At 44.0% G+C, this 21,083-nt stretch overlaps 1 long non-coding RNA gene across 3 annotated transcripts; it reads left to right on the top strand.

The window, feature by feature from the left end:
• Positions 1 to 3,395: 3,395 nt before the first annotated feature.
• LOC144768313 (uncharacterized) lies at positions 3,396 to 18,971 on the top strand. Of its 3 annotated transcripts, none has more exons than XR_013598529.1 (11): positions 3,396 to 3,509; positions 4,715 to 4,810; positions 5,164 to 5,265; positions 6,355 to 6,462; positions 8,858 to 8,929; positions 10,017 to 10,112; positions 10,457 to 10,558; positions 11,721 to 11,825; positions 16,180 to 16,250; positions 17,911 to 17,982; positions 18,473 to 18,971. It is a non-coding gene; the product is annotated as an uncharacterized LOC144768313 (long non-coding RNA). The 3 variants fall into 3 exon arrangements; XR_013598527.1 differs by lacking the exon at positions 3,396 to 3,509 and adding an exon at positions 3,742 to 3,818; XR_013598528.1 differs by lacking the exon at positions 3,396 to 3,509 and adding an exon at positions 3,742 to 3,818 and having other exon boundaries at positions 17,911 to 18,047.
• Positions 18,972 to 21,083: the final 2,112 nt, after the last annotated feature.

Here is a 21,083-nt window from a genome sequence, read left to right as displayed (position 1 = left end):
GGAAATAACTTCAAAGGATGGCCATGCACAGAGATGCTGAGCTGTGTGGGGATCAGCAAAAGATACCACAACACAGTCTCCGGCTATGGACTTGTGCGTGGGGCCTATCCAAGGGACTCTCCGAACCGTTAATACACTACTTTTTTGGTGGTCGGGGAGCTGTTTATTGGAGTTAAGCCAGTGAATGACTTTGTTTTTCAAAGAAAGATCATTCTCCTGGGAGTGCTGGTCCAGCTCTGGGACACCGGCTAAAATAATAACGTAGGGCCCAGCTTCAGGTGGAAGGTCAATAAACCCTCCACGGAAGTTGTGGCGACTGGCCTGTCGTAAAGAGTTATTCGTAGGTTCTGGCCTTGTGGTGTGGTGGGCTGCTGCTCTTGGGTTAAAATTCTGTCTGTAAACTGGTTTTTGCGGGGGAAAGGGTTTTGGTACAGCTGAGCTAGGAGTAGGTGCAGTAGAGTTTACAATAGTGGTGCGGGGCTTTGGTATGGGTTTAGGTGTTGGTAAAGTCACAGGGATACTTTGGGGTAGTTGTGGGGGAGGTTGTACCAGTTCTGGTACTTTGGGCTGAGGGGTGGATTCGATCTCGCGTGAAAGCTTGGCATCCATTTCCTTTAGGCTCAGGCTAGCCAGGGTGACTATGGTCCTATCCATTTCAAGGAGGTTGTTCTCTATGCGAGAAAGCCTCAATTCCAAGGGGGAGAGTAATTGCTTTAACGTGCCCCAAACTATTTTAAGAAATTCTCCATCACCCTCCCTATCGTGTGCAGGTCCACTCAGCCGACCCTCCAGTTTGTTCACACTGTTCCTTCTTGGAGAGGTGATGGTGATATTATCTTCTACCAAACTATATGGGTCAGGAGCGGCTTCCCCACCCAAAACACTGGGAATAGTTTTAGAGCTGTCATCTTTCATCCCAAGAGAACCCATGGCCCGTCTACTATTAAAAAACTGTGATCTTGCAATTCTAGCTTTTTTCCGAGCATAAATGGATCTGGCAAGACATTTCTTTTTATAGATTGCTGCTTTCCTGGCACTACACGTTCTCTTAGCTAAATTAATTATGGGCGAAGGGAAAGAGCCAGCAGCACTGGTTAGTGGGGCAGGGTCCTTGTTTTGTTGCACTGGAATGAGTTGGGGGTTAGGAGGGGAATTTGGAAAAGTAGTTGGGGGTGCGGGATGGATAGCTGCTGTTATAATCAGAGACCGGGGAGCTGCTGTACGATCAGGAGTACGGGCAGAAGCAATATTCCCCAGGGAAGATTTTTTAGTGCTAGCTATATGCTCTGATAATCTTCTTGCAGCTTCAAGGTCCAGGGAGACCCTGTGCTGCATTTTACTGATTTCCTCGTCAATAGCCAAATTGGTTTTGACTAGGAAATCATCCAGGGTTCTATTGGAATTACTCGCAGCCATAAGGGTTTTACTCCGACTACCCCGTGAGCACATTCTACAGGATACAAGTGAATAAATAACAGTACATAAAAATAAAACTGTATAATGCACCAACCAGGGGGGGGGGCCCAGCCCAGCCCTCTTAGACCTCGAACGGCCTCAAACGGCCCGCTCTTTGCCCGCTCTTCGCCCCGGGCTGCGTCCCGCGCTGCGGGAGAGCTAGAACAACAAATAGGGAAGCGTAAAGGACGTGGGGCGTGGCAGCAGGGAGAGCGGACCGGAAGGTCGAAGATGGTCTTGCAGGGGCTCCTGGGAACTGGAGTCCCCCTGCACGCTCGCAGCCCCGCTGACCACACTCACCCGGTTTCCTTTAATGCAGCCCTTCAGCAATGACCCTGGAGCCTGGAAAGACGAAGCGGCACCCGCGGAGCGGGTGCGGCGAGATGTAGGCTTAAGTCCCAAAGATACCGCTGCTGTTCAAAAAAGTACAAAGTGCCTCCGTGCTTGTAGTAGCGTCCCACAGATGTAGGGGTCAGGGAAGTATTTGAGGCCACACAAGGACGGGGGGCGTGGCAGCAGGGAGAGCGGACCGGAAGGTCGAAGATGGTCTTGCAGGGGCTCCTGGGAACTGGAGTCCCCCTGCACGCTCGCAGCCCCGCTGACCACACTCACCCGGTTTCCTTTAATGCAGCCCTTCAGCAATGACCCTGGAGCCTGGAAAGACGAAGCGGCACCCGCGGAGCGGGTGCGGCGAGATGTAGGCTTAAGTCCCAAAGATACCGCTGCTGTTCAAAAAAGTACAAAGTGCCTCCGTGCTTATATGTAGCTACCTGACAGTTAAAGACGAAAAAAGTACAGATTTTTTTAACCACACCTTTAGCCCTGCCCCCATGCTCACTGACCACGCCCACACTGCATGCAGCATCACAGTTCCCATACGTTTTTTAATGCACTTCGACCGCTGTTCTGATCCTTCATTTAAAACATGCTCTGTTTCCGATTGCCTAGCGTTGTTAACCATGCGCTTATCTAAAAATGCAGATTCCACTGTCTATACAGGAAAGCTGGGTATCATTTTTAAGGCTCTTCAAGACATGTTTACTATTAGTGGACTTGGAGGCCGTCCATTACTTACCATTTAATGGCTTCAAAGCCACTCTCAAATGCCTGTTTCCTGCTGGTGAGCTCTCCCGTGGCCACTTCCCTCTACTTATAGGTCTCGGCTAGACAGCACATGCACTGTCTCTTCTAGACATGTACTCTTAAATTAAAGAGTAAGGATAGCTGCGTCACGGTGCTTTTTTCCATGACTTTCAGACATGCTGAAAAGCAGCAATGCTGCTATTGGACATGGCTAAAAGACATTGACAGGGCCAATAGCTCTCGGATTGCAGAGACCGACTGGTTTTGCCAATGCTCGTTTGGGACTTGTGCTATGCTTCTACGCCTACATCACACATTGTTTCCAAGACTGACAGGTCTGAGAATGCTTCTGAACTTCCCAGTCTTGCCTATCAGGAACATCATCAATTGGACTTCATTTACACGTCTGTCTCTGGTGTTATCAAAATGCTACTAACGCTTTCAATTGTTATTGTTTTAAATGATAGTTACTTTTTAGTTCAAAACATATTATTAAGGTAATAACATAAACGGCCAAGATACACAACATTGGTAATCACAATACTTCCAAGGGTCGAGCTGCCGACTTTGGAATTGTGGAACCAGGCGCGAGCCTCGGCGTCGGCTCAGCATCCTGTGATTCTGGGCAAATCACTTCCCCGTGCTTAACAAAAAAGAATGTGTCCTTGTGTAACGTAACTGGTGCTCGTGTAAAGCTCTCCGACACCTTCGGGTCGAGTTCGCACTATATAAATCTACAAAGAAATAAATATGAATAGGTAAAAATTACAATTGAGTAATCCATAATCCCCAGAGACTTCAAACAAACATCCTAAGGACCGGAAGTGAGGCAGCGGAAACTGGGATTGTCTGAACTTCCGGTGCTGACGCCTTTCCCTTTCCTTTTTCCGCTGAGACTGCTGCTGCTGCACGTTGCTTCGTTATATAAATCCAATCGGTTGGATATCTCCTTCATCCGAAGACTGCCTGCGGTAAGGGTGGGCGATGGAATCTACCGAGCAGGCAGGGAGCTTTGGGGCTGGGCTGGAGCGCGCGCCGTGTTCCTGAAGCTGGAGCGGAGGGACCGGCTTCCGGCCTCACGCGCAGGTTACAGTTAAGGAGCAGAGTTCAGTTCGTGCTCCGCCGCCATTGGATTGGCGTTTTCTCTGATGGTACTGAAAGGGTGGCGGGGGCATGTAGGAGAGGGCAGTGGCTATTGATAACGGTAGTCGGGCAGGAAAATGGGAGCAGCACGATTAGGATGGATGGAGGTGCAGCCAATGGGTCTAGTAGGCAGAAGGGTAACAGGCGCGGCGGTTACTGGTTTAAACCGCTATTACTGATCATTTGCTCTGCAGTTCCCACTGTACCTCTAATTCTAAAAATGTGTAACATTGAGTGGTGCACGTGATATTTAAGGGGAAGTTCGAACCCCACGTTTGTATTGTTTTCACATCCCAGAGCTTTGAGACCCCCTGTATAATTAGCAACAGTGCACACCGGCATGTGAAAATAACGCGGAATGGCGGGTGTGGGCATGTTGTGTATGGGGCGTTCAGATCTGGTGGTCATCTGTGTAATACAGCGACTGATAGCGGCCGGTTATAACCAGCATTAGCAATGCAGGCCAGTAATACGCGCATTAGCAGTACCACTCTGTCTACAAGCGAGACCGATTGGCGTTGCCAATGCTTGTTCAACGATTGGTTAAAGCTGTGCTCCTGTAGTCTTCAACACTGCTGCAGTATTTCTAGCGGCCGCTTGGTGGCACTGTAAGGCAGCAAACGTGTGAAAATCAAGTCCACTTTATTGATTCAGTCCCCTTTCGGGGCCCCAATATTTGAGCATAGCATTATCCAATAATTTTAAGTGATTGTGCATATATTGAGAAGTACACCAGTGCAGTACAATCCTAGCTTAAAACAACTTTAAACACTATTTTCATTTGTAGGAGATAGAATGAGGGCTAGAAACTGGTGTTTAAATAAGTGTGCTGTACATTAATACATCTGTTATTCCGCAAACTTATAAAAACTTGGTTGTTTGCATCCATCTAATACATCCTCTGTCGCATTAGTGGTAGGCATGTCCGCAAGCGCTGGGACGCCCTGTTGCTGGGGTAGCCATGCGCTATACAAGATTACATAACATATACAAGATTACAATACATAATAATTGTACATGTCTTCCCTTTCAGGTGATTTGAGACGGTGTTTGGTTTGCACAGTATCCCAGGAGCGTTGTCCCATTATAAAGCAACAATGGGAGGTCGACCACCTGCCCTCTCTTCCAGGTAAGGATGCCTCGTTTTCCAGCAGTTGTAATGTAGAATATGAAAGCCGCACTGTTTCATGGATCCATGGTGGAGAAATACCATTCACTGAAGCCCTTGATGACTTGGTATACAAGCAGGATTACTCTGAGATCTTGAACACATCGTAGATTAATGTGGAGGTTGTATTTGTGTGAATATAGCTCTAAATGCTGAACACTAGAATTTGGAGGGAGTGTAGGCAAGTATCGTTTGCTCTCGCATCGTGGCTGTGTAGTTTTAGATTCTTCCTTACCCCCACCCCTCCTAATCTTTAAGATTTAATTCTGTGCATGGTTTATAAACTCATTTTCTACGTTCCTCTTGTTATGAAGACCTGCAGGTTTTGATATCTGGAATGCGTTTTGAAGGACGTTTCCCACGAAGAGGACCACCAACAGACCATGATCTGGTTAGAACACATCGTGCTAGAATAGGTGAGTAGAGAAAGAGGACAGTTTGAGTGTTGGTCAGCCAGAAATGGCAACATGCTTTTTACAGTGGGGTGAGCTCAGGAACTGATTTAATTTTGACTGCATACTGTGAACATGATTTTAGAATTTAGTATTTCTGTAGCACATGGCTGTTCAAGTTGTTGTGGCTTTATCAGAGGTGAATAACATGGCACTTTCTGAGCTCCTTGAAGATTCAATCATAACAAGGCTACAACTCTGTTGCACGGAATGATCGTGCCTAGAAATTTCCAAAGATGAGTGTATGGGGGGGGGGGGGGGGCGGTAGTTGGACATCACACTGAAAAATTACTGTGGGGTGGGATTTCAGGGGTGTGCATTTCTTTGGTTCTTTTTAGGACTTTTAATTTGTGTTTCTTTTGGTGAAGAGCTTTATATGTGATATAAAAGCCGCTGGTTCCAGCACACTGACTTGAAGGTGTCCTGTATTGTGCTGCGTATTCAAAATACGTAGTAGTGCAAATTGGCTCTAAAGAAAGTGAGCAACCCTGCATTTGTGGCTGTTTGCAATACCATAGGGTCTAAGTGGCAAGCTAGTTGGTAGTCAAGCAGCCACACATGCTACCTGTTTGGGTTGTGTGCTGTATAAATAATAATTATTCAGTTTCTGTCTAGTGCATGATAATTTGCCTTCCCCCTTCACAGTTGCTCCTCGGCACAGACTTGAAATCTGTGACTTTCACCCCGAATCACCTGGCATGCCTTACTAGCGTATAATGTGGGAAGTAAACAGCCCGCCAAGGATTGCCTTTTGGAGTCCAGGAAGAAATTCTTTTAGGAGTTGCAATGTAGTGACTCCATTGTATTATTTTATGTACAAATGCCCTTGATTGAATCTCCTGTTTAACCTCTTAACCCCAGACACCGTTCTGTTTGTTGGGACCTTGACGTTTCCTTTATATAGCTTTCTAGCGAAACTCTTCAAATTTGCAATGGTTGTATTTGCTTTTTACAAACCTAGTTCCCTTTTAGTAACCGATTCTCGCAGTCTGTTCAAATTTGAAATTCTCACCTTTCCATTTCAATGATTGCATTTTTGTAACATTTATTTAGGGCTATTTTTGCAACCTTTTGAAGGTGCATTAGAAGGATGCTGACTAAGGAGAAGAGCACAGCCGGGACCTGATCAGTCTGCAGCAAGTGTCCATTTCCCTGGAAAAGGTGAGTCAATGAAATCCGAATTTTGAGTATGTGCAGCCATATAGGATGATTTGCTTGATGGCGGGCTTGGAATCCATGATCTTATTTCTAACTGTGCATGTTAAAGGACTGTGGGCCTAAGGGTCATTGTGTGGTAAGTGGCTGGATCAGTGATGAACAAAATGCCAATTCCTGAACTCCATGAAGAATTGGTACTTAAGCAGGATTACTCTGAAGATCCAGATCTGTGTCTGTGTGTGGTCTTAGTCAAGTACTTGAGTTTCATTTCAGTATTCTCTGGTTTATTATTCCGCAGTTTATTGGTTAATTCAGAAAGATAAAATGTAATTATTGGTTTCCTTTTGTGGTTATATTCGACAGTATGCCATTGGTTTTTAAGGTCCATCCATCACAGATTTATAGAGCGCATGGCTTCCGGGCTCCAAGATTAGTCAGTCATAGTGCAACCAGCTTACTGATAGACCTTATAAAATAGCCAGGTTTTTAAGATTGAGCCTGAAGCAGTGTTCATTGTTTATAACCTATGGATCCATAGGAAGGGCATTCCAAGCATGGCCTACACAAAAGGTGAAATACTTGTCACCCCTTCCTTTCTACTAAAACAAGGCACAACAGACTGCACAGCTCCTAGGGAGCGATTACAGGCTGGTAGGAAAAGAGCCTATCAGCTAGGTATCTTGGACCAGACTGGTTAAAGACTCAATGAGCAAGAAATAAACACATTTAAACTGGAATCTCCTTGGTGGGTAGCCGGTGAAGTTCTTTGCTGGCGAATATGTGCGTGTCGGAGTACTTTGAGTAACAGCCATACGACTGCATTTTGGACTAACTGAAGGTTTCTCAGCAGATAAGCCAAAAGACCAATCTAGAGGGTGTTGGCATAATCAAGAAGGGAAGTGATGGGAGCATGCATAGCTGTCTTTTGAGCCTGCATGGGAAGAAAATGCATTTTTCTTTTTTATCTTCAGTAGCCGTTCACACATATGTCTTCCAGACATTGGAAGAGCGTGGAATGAGACGCAGTCCAAGACCACAGATAGTCTGCTTCGCTTGGTCAACAGCCATCCTGATGGAATCCGTGCCCTCCACGAGGGTAGACTCCTGCTAAAACAAGGGTGAAACCCTGACTGGTATTGATGCAGCAGCTAACCATGTTCTAAAAATGTAGACAGTTGTCCATTCATAAGCTTCCCTGCTATCTTTATGAAGGCTGGCAGCAAGGAAATTGGACTAAAAGTGCTCAATACAGATCTGTTCGCCAATTGCTTTTTTTTCCCATAGGGGTAACCATCCTCGGTTTTTCAGCACGTGGGTACACTTGCCAATAGAATTCTTAGAGGAGGGTCAGAATAGGATTAATGACCTTTAAGCTGGCAATCAAAATTCGAGGAGGACCCATATCTGGTGAGCCAGATTTGCGTTCTTTAAAGGACTTTTCAGATTCCTCCAGAGATAGTAGCAAACTCTGAGAGGGAGACAGACTGTTCTTAAATGGAAGATTTGCCAATGTCGGTGCCTGACTGTTCTCAGGGTTGCCATCAGGAATCCTTTTCCGGAGTTTCAACCAGATCAGTGATCTTGATGTCTTCTCTGAGTCAGGTGGAATCTTTCAGAGTTGAGCAGATGCAGCTAAGGGTAGCGGGAGAGTAACCAGATGCTAAAACTGCTTTACTATCTTAAAAGATATCGCTGGCTTTTATTGCTTGACCCTACTATTTGGTCAGCAAAGAAAGCGGCTGGTGCTTTCTTAATCGTGCAATGATGGCTATTCAGAGGTGGTTGGCTTTCTTACAGCAGCTAGAGTTGCTGATTGGATTCCTCTGTCTGCTTTTTGATGCCTTGTAAGGGAGTCCCTTGAGTGGGCAGTAACCATTTAGCTCAAATTATGCTTAGAACAGAGGTGGGCAAACCATGTCCACTTTTATTTGAGTCTGCAGTTGATGGAATAGTCAGTTTGACAATGTATATAGTTAGTGGTATGTGCAAGTTTGTTTAGCGACTCTCAAAAAAAGATGGTGCAGAAATGTGGGAATAGAAACCTTGTTGCTCCCCTTCCTGCTGCTGCAACGTTTTTTGCAATATAAAGTCGGGAAACCTTCAAGGCTGTAAATGATTAGGAAGGCACTAATGCATTGATGGATTCAGACACCTGTTGGATGTGGTCACTGGTGTGGATTTTTAATGAATAAATAAAATTTACTTTGAGCAGTCCCCCTCCCCTAGTATTACTCTTTAGATTCTTGCACTACTGATTGGGGCAGGTGGGGTGTCTGCAACAATTTCTGCTAGTTGTTACAGTGTACAACTCTTCCCCCACATCTTGCTTTCTATCATTTTGTCTGTATGGATTTTACTGATAACATTCTAAGCTGTATTTTTATTGTCTTTGTTCTAGGCCGGCTGATTCGACTTTCTTTGGTCTACCAACGAAATGCTGCTGGTTGATATGACTTGCCTACATCAAGAAGTACGTTTTCAAAAATAGAATTGAAGTCTTGTTATTTGTTGAAAAGATGGGCACACAGTTTGGATTAGGGCAACTAACTGAATTGTCTTGAGTTCTATATTAATTACACTTGGGGGGGGGGGGGTCGGGTCATGGTGGCTGGATCAGTGATGAAGCACGTACCTTTTAAGCTGAAGCCAATGAAGAGTTGGTATTTAAGCAGGATTACTCTGAGATCTGGCCCTGTTACGGAGTAGATGAGTGTTGCCTTGCGCAAAGCAATTAGTCAGTTAATGGAATTCTGCACAAGGCAAGAAAGCATAGCAGAAGGGAGGTAAGGATAGACTTGTGGGCCTTTTGGTAAGATGGAGTCAAAAAGAGCAGAGGGTGGAGGGATAGCTGGATTCTGAGAGTTTAAAGTGGATTTTACTGCATCATGATGTAGCGTTTATATAGTTGAGTGTTGTAAATTGATACTTGTATAGCGCACTACTGTTAAGCTGTTCAATAAACTGGAGCTCGGCTGGGGGGTAGTTTAATGTGTGTAAGATATCAAATAGATTCTACGTGCACAGACTTATTTGCCTTCAGTCTGGTGTCCCTGTCGGCGGGTACGGCGAGGCCCGGTGAAGACGTTAAGCTTGTCATCCCGGTAGCCAGGGGTGCATTTTGTGATGGCTCTGTAGATGGTGGCAGCGTGAAGGGTGGCCTTTAACTGGTGGATGGTGCTAGTCTGGGAGGCCGTGGAGCTGGGCACAGCCAACATCCACATGCAAGAGTACCAGGACTTGATCTGTAGTTCTGAAGCTTCTTTCTGGCAGGAATGCTTTTTCTGCACTCCATGTCTCCCTTTTTTTTTTTTTTGTATTTTTCCTGCTGATATAGTGTAGGGTAGATGCGTCAAATTGTATCCAGTTTCAGAAGAATGCTGGAATATCCTATGATAAATTATTTAGCATTGGGTCGTCTTTGTCTTTCTAAAATGCAGTAATGCGTTCTGCATTTTAAACACTATTTTCGTTTGTAGGAGATAGAATGAGGGCTAGAAACTGGTGTTTAAATAAGTGTGCTCTACATTAATAATAATTATACCGGTCTTCCCTTTCAGGTAATATGGGACGGTGTTTGGTTTGCACACGATCACAGGAGCGTCGTCCTATTATAAAGCCACAATGGGAGGTCGACCACCTGCCCTCTCTTCCAGGTAAGGATGCCTTGTTTTCCAGTGGTTGTAATGTAGAATATGAAAACCGCACTGTTTCATGGATCCATGATGGAGAAATACCATTCACTGAAGCCCATGATGAATTGGTATACAAGCAGGATTACTCTGAGATCTTGAACACCTCGTAGTTTATTGTTGAGGCTGTATTTGTGTGAATATAGCTCTAAATGCGTAACACTAGAATTTGGAGGGAGTGTAGGCAAGTATCGTCTACTCTCCCATCGTGGCTGTGTACTTTAAGAATCTTCCAGCCCCCCTCAAATTCTGATTTAATTCTGTGCATGGTTTATAAACTCATTTTCTACGTTCCTCTTGTTATGTAGACCTGCAGGTTTTGATATCTGGAATGCGTTTTGAAGGACGTTTCCCACGAAGAGGACCACCAACAGACCATGATCTGGTTAGAACACATCGTGCTAGAATAGGTGAGTAGAGAAAGAGGACAGTTTGAGTGTTGGTCAGCCAGAAATGGCAACATGCTTTTTACAGTGGGGTGAGCTCAGGAACTATGATTTAATTTTGACTGTAGACTGTGAACTGGATTTTAGAATTTAGTATTTCTGTAGCACATGGCTTTTTTTCAAGTAGTTGTGGCTTTTTTTCAAGTAGTTGTGGCTTTATCAGGGGTATATAATGGCAATTTCTGAGCTCATTGAAGATTCAAGCATGATAACACTAAGGCTACAACTCGGCTGCTCCGAATTGTGTTCGTGCCTAGAAATTCACAAAGGTGAGTGTATATGTGGGGGGGGCAGTCAGTAGTTGTGCTTTTATATTCTGAGCATTACTTGAAAAATGATTGTGTGGTGGGATTTCAGGGGTGTGCGTTTTTTTGGCTCTTTTTCGGACTTTTAATTTATGTGCTACTTTTGGTGAAGAGTTCTGATAAAGAGCTTTATATGTGATAGAAAATCTGCTGCTTCCAGCACACTGACTTAAAGGAGTCCTGTGTTGTGCTGCGTATTCAAAATACGTAACAGTACAATTGAGCTCTTAAAAAAAAAAAAAAAGTGAGCAGCCCTGCATTTGTGGCTGTTTGCAATACCATAGGGTCTAAGTGACAAGCTAGTTGGTATTCAAGCACCCACACGATACCGGTTTGGCTTGTGTGCTATAATCATTATTCAGTTTCTGTCAAGTACATTATAATTTGCCTTACCCTTCAGGATAACAGTTGCTGCTCAGCACAGACTTGAAATCTGTGACTTTCACCCCGAATCACGGGGCATGCTTTGCTAGTGTATAATGTGGGAAGTAAACAGCCCGTCATGGATTGGCTTTTGGTGTCCAGGAAGAAATGCTTTTAGGAGTTACAATGTAGTGACTCTCCACTGTATCATTTTATGGTCCAATGCCCTTGATTGAATCTCCTGTTTAACTTCTTTTAACCTCAGACACCGTTCTGTTTGTTGGGACCTTGACGTTTCCTTTATGTAGCTTTCTAGGAAAACTCTTCCAATTTGCAATGGTTGTATCTGCTTTTTACAAACCCAGTTCCCTTTTAGTAACCTATTCTCGCAGTCTGTTAAAATTTGAAATTCTCACCTTTTCCATTTCAATGATTGCATTTTTGTAACATTTATTTAGGGCTATTTTTGCAACCTTTTGGGGTGCATTAGAAGGATGCTGACTAAGAAAAGGAGCACAGCCGATACCTTCAGTCTGCAGCACATGGCCATTTCCCTGGAAAAGGTGAGTCAATGAGACCCGAATTTTAAGTATGTGCAGCCATATAGGATGATGATGGCGGGCTTGGAATCCATGATCTGATTTCGAACGGTACATGTTTAAGGGCTGTGGGCCTAAGGGACATTCTTTATGTGGTAAATGCCTGCTTTCGCAAAAGCAAGTGGCTGGATCAGTGATGAACACATTGCCAATTCCTGAACTCCATGAAGAATTGGTACCTAAGCAGGATTACTCTGATGATCCAGATGTGTGTGTGTGTGTGTGTGTGTGTGGTCTTGGTCAAGTAATTGAATTATTTTCATTAATCCGATTTATTCAGCAGTTTATTGGTTAATTCGGAAAAATAACATTTAATTATGTTGGTTTCCTTTTACGGTTGTATTCAACAGTGTGCCATTTATTTTTTATTTATTTTGAAAGTTTTATATAGCGCAAACGTGATTACCAGACTTTTGAGCACAGAATAGTTGTAGGTAATGAGTAGCAAAATAGGGTAGGTACACGAGGGAGCATAGTCAATCAGATAAACCAATAATACAAATAGACAGTCAGATAAACAAATAGGTGCAGAGTCTCAAATAGATCCAAAGTAAAAGTTCAGGTGAATTTAGCCATGAGGATAGCTTTTACTTCTTTCTTAAAAAATGTAGTGGAGGAGATAAGCCTGGTTTCTGGAGGGAGTGAATTCCAGATCCTGGGTGCCATTCCTGAAAAGGAGCGTTTATATGTTTTTTCCTTCCGGAATTTTCGAGATTTCAGAAGAAGATTTTTGTGCTTATAGTGGTTCTTGAGCCACCAGATATTGTCAACTTCTGAGTGCGGTAGCCGGGTGAGTTGTGGTGTACAGCCCTGTGTGTCATGCAGGCAATTTTCAGATGTATTCTGGCTTCAAAAGGCAGCCAGTTCAGGGATTTTAAGTCAGGGTAAATATGCGAGTTTTTTAGATCCAGTAATGAGTCTCGCTGCAGCGTTCAAAGAGGCTCTTAGGGGTGCAGTTGTAGATAGGGGGAGTCTGCTGAGGGCGACACTACCGTAGTCTATGCGAGGAATGACTAGGGCTTGTACGGCAGTTTGGAAGTCCTTGGCTGGGAGGAAGGGTTTGTTTCCTCAAGGTATTGAATTGGAAATTGACTCTCTTAGTTTCCTTGCTGATATGCTGCTGCATGTTGAGATTGGCGTCAAGTGTTATGCCTAAAGATTTCGCTGAGTCCACGATGGTAGGTTGGACATTGAGTGCAGTTAGGTGCTTAAGCCAAGTTTGAGTGGTGGAGAATTTCGCGGGAGGTGAGATCAGAAGGAACTCAGTTTTCAGAGCATTGTTTGAGGTGATTATCGGCAAGCCATGATTGGGTGTTTCTGAGCGTTGAGTTCAGAAGTTTGAGGTCTTTGGGGGATTGTAATTTGAGATATAGTTGGGTGTCGTCGGCGTACATGTGAAAGTGTACATTAGATGCTTGTAACAAGGTGGTGAGAGGTTCCATGACTAGGTTGAACAATGTTGGGGATAGGGAAGATCCTTGTGGGACGCCTAATGTTACAGGCACTGGTGGGGACATCAAGTTGTTGCTCTTGAATTTCTGAGACTGGTTATGCAGAAAGGAAGTGAACCACTTGAGAACAGTCCCAGATAGACCCATTCTGGTGTTTAACAGCTCTAGTAAGTTCTCGTGTTTGACGGTGTCAAATGCTGAGGAGAGATCAAGAAGGATGAGGCAGGTATCGTTTTGATCTAGGATTTGGAGGGCGTCATCAATTATGCGTCATAGCAGTTTCAGTACTGTGCCCTGCTCGGAAGCCTGATTGATGAGGGTTGAGGAGGTCAAACTGATCAATGTGTTTTTTCAATTGGAGTTGTACTCATTTTTCCAATTAGTTTTTTAAGGTCAAACATCACAGATTTATAGAGCGCACAGCTACCGGACTTAAAGATTAATCACAGACTTAGTGCAACCAGCTTACTGATAGACCGAATAAAATAGCCAGGTTTTAAGAATGCGTCTGAAGAAAAGTTCATTGTTCATAACCTATGGATTCATAGGAAGGGCATTCCATGCATGGCCTACACAAAAGGAGAGACTTGCCACCCCTTCCTTTTCTCCTAAAACCAGGCACAACTGCGGCACCGCTCCTGAGGAGCGAAGAGTGCTTACAGGCTGGTAGGAAAAGAGCCTATCAGCCAGGTATCTTGGACCAGACTGCTTGAAGACTCCATGAGCAAAAAATAACACATTTAAACTGGAATCTCTCCTTGGTGGGCAACCAGTGAAGTTCTTTGCAGGCGAATATGCGCATGTCCGAGTACTTTTAGTAACAGCCATACAACTGCGTTTTGGACTAACTGAAGCTTTCTCAGCAGATAAGCCAGAAGACCAGTCAAGAGGGTGTTGGCATAATCAAGCTGGGAAGTGATGGGAGCATGCATAGCTGTCTTTTGAACCTGCATGGGAAGAAAATGCATTTATTTCTTTTTTATCTTTAGTCGTCGGAAAGAAGATCCCACCACTGCTGCAACTTTATGGCCTAAATAAATCTAATCAAACTTGAGCCCCTAGGTTGCGCACTATAGTAGCAGGAGGGGGAGAGATGTAGCTAAGCCTGCAATCCGGTCCCAGATGAGGGTGGGTAGTGGTGGAGAGATCAATAACAGGATCTCCGTTTTTTGTCATAGCACTGTAGATTGCTTACCTGTATCCATTGAAAATCAGACGTCTGGCACGTCTTAACCCTGCTAAGTGTTAGGGTAGTTCTTGTATAGTCTGAGGAGGAGCGGTGCCATCGACTTAAAATACACTCTGGACACCAAAAGACTCGACCAGGGAGGTCAAATAATGAAGTCTGGCTCAGGACAAAATCCTAAGACTCAGATTTATCAGCTTGGGTTCCGTGGCAACCCATCCGAATGACTTGTCAAAAGAGTGAATCCAGACTAGAGCCGTAAACACCTATGTCTTCCATACATTGGAAGAGCATGGAATGAGACGCTGTCAAAGACTGCAGATAGTCTGCTTCACTTGGTCACCAGCCAGCCTGATGGAATCCGTGCCCTCCACGAGGGTAGACTCCTGCTAAAACGAGAGCAAAACCCTGACTAGTATTGATGCATCAGCTAACCATGTTCTAAGAATTTAGACAGTTGTCCATTCATAAGCTTCTCTGCTATCTTTATGAAGGCTGGCAGGAAGGAAATTAGACTAAAAGTACTCCATATAGATCTGTCCACCAATTGCTTTTTTAATGTGGGGAACCAGACTGTTTTTCAGCTCGTGGGTACACTAGCTGATAAAATAGAATTATTAAAGAGAAGGGTCAGAATGGGATTGATGACCTTTAAACTGGCAATCAAAATTCGAGGAGGACCCATATCTGATGAGCCAGGTTTGCTTTCTTTAAAGGACTTTTCAGTTTCCTCCAGAAAGATAGTAGCAAACTCTGAGAGGGAGCCAGACGTGATCTTTAAGGGAAGAATTGCCAATATCGGTGCCTGACTGCTCTCGGGATGCCATCAGGAATCCTTTTTCGGAGTTTCAACAAGATCATCTTAATATCTTCTCCTCGAAGTCAGATGGCATCTTGCATAGTTGAGGAGATGCAGCTAAGCGGAGCGAGAGCAACCCGATGCAAACACTGCTTTACTATCTTAAAAGAAATCACTGGCTTTTATTGCTTGACCCTTCAATTTAGTCAGAAAGCGTCTTGTGCTTTCTTAATTGTGCAATGATGGCTATTTAGAGGTGGTTGGCTTTCTTACAGCAGCTAGAGTGGCTGATAATTGGATTCCTCTGTCTGATTTTTGATGCCTTGTAAGGGAGTCCCTTGGGTGGGCAGTAACCATTTAATTCAAATTATGCTTAGAACAGAGGTGGGTGAAGGTCAACTTAAATTTGAGTCTGCAGTTGATGGCATAATGGTCAATTTGGCAATGTATATAGGTAGTGGTATGTGCAAGCTTGTTTAGTGACTCTAAAAAAGAAAAAAAAAGAAAATGGTGCAGAACTGTGGGCATGATGTTCAGAGCAAAATAGAAACCTTGGTGCTCTTCCTGCTCTGCAACTTTTTTGCAATATAAAGTCAGGAAACCTTCTTCAAGGCTGTTAATGCTGATTAGGAAGACACTAATGTATTCAGACACCTGTTGGATGTGGACACTGGTGTAGATTTTTGATGAATACAAACCGCCTTCCCCAGCATTAATCTGAAGATCCTTGCACTAATGTTTGGGGCAGGTAGGGTGTCTGCAACAATTTCTGCTAGTTTTTGCAGTGTAGAACTCTTCCCTTGCATCTTGCTTTCTATCATTTTGTCTCTATGGATTTTACTGATGACATTCTAAGCTGTATTTTTATTGTTTTTGTTCTAGGCTGGATGATTCTGCTTTCTTTGTCTACCAATGAAATGCTGCTGGTTGATATGACGTTCCTACATCAAGAAGTACGTTTTCAAAAATAGAATTAAAGTATCGTTATTTGTTGAAAAGATGGGCGCCCATTCAGGGGTTGTTTGGATTAGGGCAACTAACTGAATTGTGGAGAGTTCTATATAAAATTACACTTTGGGAGAGGGGTGGGTCGGGTCATGGTGGCTGGATCAGTGATGAAGCAAATACCTTTTAGCTGAAGCCAATGAAGAGTTGGTATTTAAGCAGGATTACTCTGAGATCTAGCCCTGTCACTGAGTAGATGGGTGTGGCCTTGCGCAAAGCAATTAGTCAATTCATAGAATTCTGCACAAGGCTGGAAAGCATAGCAGAAGGGAGGTAATGATAGCCTTGTGGACCTTTTGGTTAGGTGGAGTCAAAAAGAGCAGGGGTTTGAGGGATAGCTGGATTCTGAGAATGAAAAGTGGACTTAACTGCATCAAGATGGAGCGTTGTTTATATAGTTGAGTGTTCAGCTGTTCCCTAAACTGGAGCTCGCCTGGGGGTAGTTTAATGTGTGTAGGATATCAAATAGATTCTACATGCCCAGACTTATTTGCCTTCAGTCTGGTGTCCTGTGAACAGGTACGGCAAGGCCCTGTGAAGACGTTAAGCTTGTCATCCCTATAGCCAGGGGGGCATGTTGTAATGGCATTGTAGATGGTGGCACCATGTAGCTTGCCCTAACGGTTGGAGGGTGGTAGTCTGGGCGGCCGTGAAGCTGGGCACAGCCAACATCCACATGCAAGAGTACCAGTACTTGATCTGTAGTTCTGAAGCTTCTTTCCGATAGGAATGCTTTTTTTGCACTCCATGTCTTCTGTTTTTCTCCTGCCGCTATAGTGTAGATTAGATGCGTTAAACATTATTCAGTTTCAGAAGAATATCCTATGCTAAATAATTTAGCCTGGGGTCTTTCTTTCTAAAATGCAGTAACGTGTTCTGCATTTAATACTGGGTGGTGCATGAAAAAAAAGCCTATGGTGTACCTGAACAGGATCTTCTAATTTTGATTGCCAAGCCTGTGTTCACACAAATTGCTACTTTATTGAAATGCCTCTTTATCGAAAAGGGCTAATTCTGGCGGAACTTGGAAACAATTGCTCGCTGAAGATGCACTTGTCGTAGACCCATACCATGTATCCAGTAGAAGAGCAGTTTATTTTTTAGTAAAAAATTAGCTGTAACGTGCCATACGTTTCTGCTTGTTGTGCTCATTGTCCTATCTGGTCTTGTGGTGGTTGACTCTATTTGAACGCTTTCTATGGCCTAAACAAACTTGGCTCTTTCCTAGGGAATATGGTAAATGTGCTTGCTATATGTGAACACAGGAGTGAAGCGAGGCAGACCTGGATCCAAATCTCAGTTCAGCTCATAGATATGTAGTCAAAAGAACGATCAATGCAGCAGGGTGATCTTCTGCTATGTTGGTGTGTGAATGGCTCAAGCATAAGCTTCATCTAGTTCTCCAAAGAGTAAGCGATTTTGCACGTCTCCTATGCAGGCTGTGTGAATAAATTCCCAGAGAGAACCTGCTCTCTGATTGCTTTTATGTAGTTGTAGTTCCAGATACCATAACTATAAAAAAAATCTTTTGCATTTGTATGATGAGTTTACATGACTGCATTTCCACTTTCTCTTCTTTATTTAAATGTGGACTCTGATCTGTTGTAGGTGTGAACGACCACTAGATGATGTAACGCAAGGAATGCAGATGCCAAGGGAAATGTCATCATCTTCCATCGGGTCAGTATGCAAGAGTGATCGAGCCCAGACATGGCTGGAGAAGACCCCCACCTGATCCTTTCCATGTATGCGCATGCTTCATCCTTTTTCTAAGTAATGCTGGGGCTCGTTGGTGGAAAGGTTTCCGTTGATCTGTTCAGTGGTCAGAGCTCTGTATTGGGTAGTCTGTTGGTGCAGTATCTGGATCAGTGATGAAGAAAATGCCAGTAGCTGAGCCTAGTGAAGAGCTGGTATTTAAGCAGGATTACTCTGAGATCCAGTCCGCATTTCATGAAAGGAAGTATTAATAGGAAACATTTTTGTTGAGCTAATTTGGGGAGGTTTTGTATTAGTGACGAAATTAAAAGATATTAGGTTATAAGATATGTCTAGGATAAGAAATCAATCTATTCTATACAGTGAGCGATATTTCTTCACAGTAGTGTGAACTCTCTGCTTATCTGTGTCTACATTAGTGATCTCTCTAATTGAAGTATTGTTTTTCTGGCAGGTCCACCACTGATGGAAGCATTCTCCTAACATACCTCGAGTCATCGTTCACCATACATGGAATTTGTATAAATGTACTATGTTTCCATAAGTGTAAAGCATCTTGGATATGATGGAGAGGCGAAGGAGGAGTGGAAAGATGTCTTAGTTTCTCTCCAAGCTAGTACTTTTTTTTTTTTTTTTTTTTTTTTTTCTCCACAGCATCTGGTATGAGTAGGCAATTTGTCTAATACATGAGATGTTTTAATTGGCATGTTTCCAAGAGATGGAATATATAAATTACATATGAGACCTTTATTTGTGTGAATCGCAATGGACAAACAGGTGGGGTGGTCCTAAGCCTATTTTTTTTGCCAGGTGTCTCGCTTTGAGGGTTGGTTGTGATGCGTTGTAAGATACAGTTTACTGAGACTGCATCTAAAGTAGCATAATCTGTGCAAGATCATATTTTTTTTTTTTTTTTGCCTCAATCAAGATGTAAAATAAAAGGTCTCCAAACATCAGTCCGTAGTCGTTTTGCACATCTGCCAACTCGGTTTGGACCCTGCCATATGTATATCAGTCTTGACCCTGCTTCAGTTGGAACAGTCCTGCCCAAACTGCCAGGCCAAGTCCTCTCTGAACTGCAGCAAACGCTTACAGTAGGCAATTCTATCACAACTATTCCATTACTTGTCCTAGTCTACAACAAAACTCCCGACACGACAGTAACCCAACCAAATATATTACCAAGAAATAATCTTAGAATGCTGACAAGTCTTTCCTTGAATACATAATTTCTTCACCCCTTCGCAAATGAAAGCTGAGTAGATTGGAAGGCCATTACAAGAGTGCTTCCCAGACTTTGGAATCACAACAATTTTTAGAATGCCAGTTTGGTGACCCACCTAACTTTATTGAACAGGAGTCTGGCAGTGTTTCTTTTTATATATTATTTAAATGTAACCAAATCGTTGTTTTCATTGAAATGGCCACTAAATGTGCAGAAACATTCTGTTTTACTGATGAAATAAAACTACGTTTCACACAAATGATCATGTGTGGAAATTGGATTTCAGTGAATATTTATAGTTTGTGCATCACCAAGTATAGTGTCTTGTTTTGATCCTATTATAATCTTAGTTTCCATCGCTCTTAGAATTACACAAAGTGCTTATTTTTTTTTCTTTCTAAATTGCTGAATATGTACAGGTTATTTACTGGTATTTACATTTTTTTTGCGATACAAAAAGGCTGCCTTTATTTATTTTATTTTGAAAGTTTTATATAGCGCGAACAAGATCTTTGCAGATATCAGAGCGCTTTACATAGAGTACAAGATCCTAATCCAACAGCTAAGTCAGTAAAGCTAACAGCACAAATCGATGTATATCAAAAATACAGATAATACAGATAAACAAAGAGGTCGAGCGTAAGGTCTGTGCATATTCTTTAAGAGTCCGAAGTAGTGGTTCAAGTGTAATTAGTACGCTTGAACTACTTGGTGGGTTGGGTGAGAGTTGTATGGGGTTTGTGCAGAGAAGTTCTTTGATGTGCAGTTCTTCTTTGACCTGGATGAGGGTGGCCATGATCTTGTCCAGCGTGGGGTATGCGATGGCGGTGGGAGCGGGGATCAGAGGTGCATGACTGACCCGTGAATTAGAGAGCAGGAGGGGGGGTAGGCTGGTATTCGTGCAGGGCTCCATTGTGTCAGTGTCCATGTACGGGCCGGAGTTAGGGAGGGGAGAGAGTTTGGGCGGGGGCGGTATGGATGAGGTAGAGAGGGGGTTGGTGGAGGGCGGAGAGAGCAGGGTGGAGGCTGGGTGTAAGTTGGTGGTGGTGGGGGGGCTGCAGTAATGGTAGTGAGGACTGAGAGTGGGGGGGGGAAGTGGGATTAATGGTGGACCTGTTGAGAGGTGGGGGAGTTAAGTAGAGAGAGGAAGTGTTCTGCGTATTTAGTCAGAGGGTAGTGGGGGCTGAGGATGGGAGGGGATAAAGGGTGGGAATTGTCGTTGTGTGTGTCGTTCCGGAGCTGAGCTAGGTTGTGGGTGGGAGCTGTGATGTCAGGGGAGCGAGGAGTGTTTATGGAGTGTGTAGAGGTCGGAGGGTTGGTAGAGGCAGAGTTGAGGGTGCTGTCAGGGGAGAGAGGAGTGTGGGTGGGAGCTGTGATGTCAGGGGAGAGAGGAGTGTTAATGGTATGTGTGGAGGTCCGAGGGTTGGTGGAAGGGGTGGTGTTGAGGGTGATGTCAGGGGAGAGAGGAGAGTGGGTGAGAGCTGTTGTGTCAGGGGACAGAGGGGTGTTAATGGTATGTGTGGAGGTCTGAGAGTTGGTAGGAGGGGAAGGGGTGGGGTTGTGGGTGAAAGCAGTGTGGGTGGGAGCTGTGATGTCGGGAGAGAGATGAGTGTTAATGGTATGTGTGTAGTTCTGAGGATTGGTGCGTGGGGAGGAGGTGTGGTTGCGGGTGAGGGTAGTGGAGTCCGGGGTGAAGGGGATGGCGGTGAATTGAGTCATCGGTGCATTACAGGAGGTTAAGAATTAAAAGTTAAACGGGTGCAGTTTGCCTAAATGTACCGAATAAAGGTAGCTGTATGGTGCTGTCAGTATACTGGAGCAAAATGCAACAGTAAGTCAC

This window comes from Lissotriton helveticus, chromosome 7, assembly GCF_964261635.1.
Source record: "Lissotriton helveticus chromosome 7, aLisHel1.1, whole genome shotgun sequence".
Classification (NCBI taxonomy): Eukaryota; Metazoa; Chordata; class Amphibia; order Caudata; family Salamandridae; genus Lissotriton; species Lissotriton helveticus.
This window is presented reverse-complemented; position numbering and strand designations above follow the sequence as displayed.